The 4948-nt window shown below is 42.4% G+C and overlaps 1 pseudogene; it reads left to right on the top strand.

Annotated features, from left to right (window-relative positions):
- Positions 1 to 1088: 1088 nt before the first annotated feature.
- On the top strand, positions 1089 to 1970 carry LOC140498703 (mediator of RNA polymerase II transcription subunit 8-like; annotated as a pseudogene).
- Positions 1971 to 4948: the final 2978 nt, after the last annotated feature.

Raw genomic sequence — 4948 nt, 5'->3', positions numbered from 1 at the left:
AAGAGAACCCCCTTCCAGACAAAGGCACCTCTATCACCAGAACCCAAATGTCTTAAATCTCAGCTCTGAGCTTCTTCCCCACTACACAAATGTCTGGGTTGGAGTCTAGGTAGGCCTTACAGAATGGGCCAAATTCCTCTGCACTCTACCCTAACATGAACTTAGTGTGTGTGTGTGTGTGTGTGTGTGTGTGTGTGTGTGTGTGTGTGTGTGGTAGCTTTTGAAACACAAGTGTCTCAAAAAAGTGTGTAGGAAGAAGAAGAATAGACATATAGGAGGTGACTATGGGAGCAGAACTAGGGAAGGGGACTTGAGCCTGGGAAATGTGATAGGTAAGATGTGGTTCACAGTGTCAACAGCACAGAAGCAGCTGTTCTCGTCAATATCTAAAACTACTCCACCTTCAACTTTATGAACTCTGAAATTTTTTCATCTTACTATAATACCCTGTCCTTCTACCTCTCTTGTTGCCTTTTGACTTGTACCTCACTCCCAACATAACCTACCTACAACATGAACCCCTCTACAATCTCCCAAGTCCATGAACCCTGTTCTGATAGTACTTCTCTTCACTTACACACTTAACTCTTAGGTTAATCATCTCAAAAACATTTGGAACCATTTCTACCCTTAAAAGTCCCTACCAGTCTAATAAATACACGTCCTTGTTCTTCTAACATTCACTTTTTTAATCTTCAGCACTGGGTCACAACTGCCATTTGCCTTTTCCATTCCTATTTAGGAGCTGCTAACATTGCTTGAGACAATCACATAATCATGTTAAATGGTTTCAGTAAAATTTCTGCCACCTAGACTCAACTACATCCCCATTACTGCACAGCAGAACTTCATTTTTAAATCTGCAATTGATTATGGTATTTTCTATAGCAGTTATTCTAAAGCTTTTCTTCACTTCTGTTAAAATATTTTTCAAGCAGCAAAATCCCCTATCTCTCCCTTTCCCTCCACCACTGGAAAATGATAGAAACATGGAACATTTGTTTGTAACATGTTTCTGAAGCAAAACAAATTTCCACATTGGTCATATCCGAATTATATGTACATAGGAAGTTCCTGCAACCTACAAGATGCAGAGGGAAGAGAAGCCCCTGGAAGCATCAGTGGACGCACTGCTGAATCAAGTGGTGGATCTGAAAAGCTCCTTGGGAAGTTTTATTTGCAAGCTGGAGAACGAGTATGACCAGCTTACCTGTTTTCCATACTTTGGATGCTTTAAGAAGGCTGGCCCATGGGAAGACCCACTGTGTTTCCATTGGCAAACAGAGGCCTTCAGTCCTGGATAGCTTTGCTCTGTTCTCTGGATAGTTGAACACCTTCAACAAGGTCCTCAAACACAAGAAGACCCCATTGCTCCGGAACCAAGTTATCATTCCTCTGGTGCTGTCCCCAGACCAAGATGAGGAGCTCATGTGCTAGACAGAGGGCGGGATTTCTGTCTTCAGTCATGAGGTGATCTCTGACCACCTAAGAACCAAACCAGACCCAGAGTGGAGCAGCAGGAGAAGCAACTGACCACAGACGCTGCTCGAATCTGCACCAATGCTGCCCAGAAGCAAATACAGACCTTAAATAAAATGTGCTCAAACCTACTGGAAAAAATCAGCAAAGAGGAATGAGAGTCAGAAAGTGGAGGTCTCCATTAAAATAAACAGACCTTCAACCTCACAGACACCAATACCCTGGTGGATGCAGTTGCATTTGGTAAGGGTCTGTCTAACTGGAGACCTCCTGGCACCAGTGGCCCGGGCCAAGCAGGCCAGCCTGGGGCAGGAACCCTCCTGGCTGGAGCTTCTGGCATGCAGCATGTTCATATGACAGGTGCATCCAGTCAGCAACAGAGCACTCTGCTCAGTGGAGTACAGATGGCGCAAACTGGTCAGCCAGGTAAGATGCCAAGCGTCATCAAAACCAACATCAAGTCAGCTTCCATGCACCCCTACCAGTGGTAAGCTGCCCACCGACCACAGACCCTACTTCTCTGCTGCCTCAGAAACTTGGCCCGCCCTATCCTTTTCTGAATGCCTGGGCCTGCTTTTAAAGTGACAGGTCCATGAGCAGAGCCCCTCACAGGCATACCGCATCTCAGAGATCAGACCTCTTTCCAGGACCTTCACTCTCCTTAAGGTCACTCAGAACTCCTGACTGCTCAGCCCTCACTCTGACTCTGGGGAGCATCTGTGCAGCCTGTCCGGCCTAAAGGTAGCCTTGGCCCTAAGGTCCTGGGGCTCTATGAAGGCCCCCTTGGATGGAGGCAGTTGTTGCAGCTGCTAAGGGCAGGGGCCAGGGGATCCCAGTCTTAGTCTGGGAGCTGATGTAACAGGCCAGTGTGAAGAACAGCATTGTCCCATCATTGAATTGTGAAAAAGCATCCTTTCTTGTTCTTTGTCTGGGAAAGGGGCTTCCTGAGCAAGCTTCCAGGGAGGAGACAGCCGCAAGGCCTTTGGCAAACAACTCCACCTTCAGCCTGGATTTGGTGTGGGATCTGTGCCCAGGGGGAGGCCTGAAGGGTCTCCCCCACCTCTGCCTACCTCCTGTTGAGCAGTGACAGCAGGAGGGCCCCAGAGTGTTGCTATACCAGATGCCTGACTTCCTGCATGCCGTGTTGGCCCTGCTGCAAGGGGATGCCACTGTTCCAGCTGTCTACTCTCCAGAGCTTCCCTATACCTCCTCCAAAGCCCCTTTGAGTAGACATCTGGCCCCTGGTACCACAGGAATCCCTTCTGGGTCCCTTGTGTATCCTCAGAATAAAAAAGGCTTTAAAGTGAAAAAAATATAATTGTATATCTAATTCTTCACTCTGAGTCCTTCACCTCTCTATCATCTGGGCAGCATGTTTCATCATCAGTTCTCTAGAACTGTGATGGCCATTCTCCAAATGATAAGCAGTCAATAACTATGAACAGCAGTTCTCAAAGGAAGATATCAAAGCTCTCTAAAGCCACATGAAAAAATATTCTCTAAATTCTTTAAATCGTTGATAGTAAAGAAATGCAAATTAAAGCAATCCCATTTCACACCCATCAGATTGGCAAAATTAACCAAAAAAGGAAAATTCGAATGTTGAAAAAGCTTTAGAAAGACAAATACATGAATCTACTATTGATGAATCCTTGAATTCATCCAACCATTCTACAAATCAATTTGGAAATATGTTCAAAAACTTACTAAATTGTGCTTATCCTTTGAAAGGACTACTGCTGGGCCTATATCCCAATGAAATCAAAGAAAGAAGACATATATAATATAATATATATAATATAAGACATATATAATAATGTTTATAGCAATTTTCATTGTAGCCCTAATCTGGAAATTAAGGGAATACTCATCAGTTGGGGAATGTCTGAACACATTATATTACATAAATGTAATTGAATGCTATCACATAAATGCAACTGAATGCTTTCATAATGAAAAAAATAAACTGCTAGTTTTATGGATACTTTGGAAGACTTCTATGAATTGAGCAGAACCAAGAAAACCATTTATACTATAACATCACTATTGTAAAAATGAACTATCTTGCAAGAGTAAAGAACTCTGATCAATCATGATTCCAGAGAAGTAATGGTAAAGAATGCTACCCACTTCCTGATGGAGTGCAGATGGACTAAAATGCAGACTGAGACACATTTTTAGACTGTGCAGAATGGGAATTTGTTTCTGCTTACTTTTTCCAAGGGCTTTTTCTTCCCCACTTCCCCTATCACCTACTCCCAAGTGAATAGTGAAGGTGGGAAAGACAAAAAGAAAATAAATGCTCAATAATTGAAAAACAATTAATTAAAAAGTAACAAAACCTCCCCTTGACCATGTCATTGCCCAAAGTGATCATCCTCTTTCACTTCTAAACTTCTGGAAAGAACAGCCTATCCTTCCTATCTACTTTCTCACCACCCACTTCCTCCTTAAAATCTAGATTCTATCCCTGCTTCCCTGACTAGAATTTCTATCTCCTCTGTTGCTGGTTGTTGTTCAGTGATTCAGCCATGTCCTGCTCTTTGTGACCATGGACCATGGCATGCCAGGTTCTGCTATTCTCCACTTTCTTCCAAAGTCTATCCAAACTCTTGTTAATTGCTTCCACAACACTATCCATCTCATCTTCTAATATTGTCTTCTTCATTTGTCTTCAATCTTGCCAGTCATTCTTTTCTGGCAAGTTCTCTTTTTCATTATGTGAACAAAGTATTTAAGCTTCAGTTTCAGTGTTTAAATTTGCAGTGAACAGTCAGAGTCAATTTCTTTGAGTGTTGATTGATTTGATCTCCTTGCTGTTCAAGGGACTTTCAAGAGTGTTCTCCCACAACACAATTCCAAAGCATCAATTCTGCAGTGCTTAACTTTCTTTATAGTCTGACTCTCACAGTCATATACTGCTACTAAACAACACTGTAGCTTTGTTTTGTCAGTAAGGTGCTATCTCTGCTTTTTAGTATTCTGTTCAGGTTTTTCGTACCTTTCCTTCCAAGGAGCGTGCAACTTTTAATTTGATGCCTACAATCATTGTCTGCACTCATCTTTGAGACCAAGAACATAAAATCTGCCACTGTTTCCATTCCTTTTCCCTGTATTATTCAGGAAGCAATGGGGCCAGTTGACATGATTTTAGTTGTTTTCTATGTTAAGTTTCCAGCTACTTTTATACTCTCCTTTTTCCACCCTCATCAACACTTTTCTTAATTCTTCTTCACTTTCTGCCATCAGAGAGGTATCATCTGCATATCTGAGACTGTTGCTATTTCTCCCAGCAACCTTCTGGCTTTTGATTCATCCAATCTGGCATTTTGCCAGTGAAGTAAAATAAAGTGACAATATACAACTTTGCTGTACTCCTTTTCCAGTCTTAAAACTATCACTTGTTCCATGTTCAGTTCTAACTGTTGCTTCTTGAAAAGTATATAGGTTCCTGATGAGACAAGTAAGA

This window comes from Notamacropus eugenii, chromosome 4, assembly GCF_028372415.1.
Source record: "Notamacropus eugenii isolate mMacEug1 chromosome 4, mMacEug1.pri_v2, whole genome shotgun sequence".
Lineage (NCBI taxonomy): Eukaryota > Metazoa > Chordata > Mammalia > Diprotodontia > Macropodidae > Notamacropus > Notamacropus eugenii.
The sequence above is the reverse complement of the archived record's forward strand: the minus strand, read 5'-3'. Positions and strand labels throughout refer to the sequence as shown.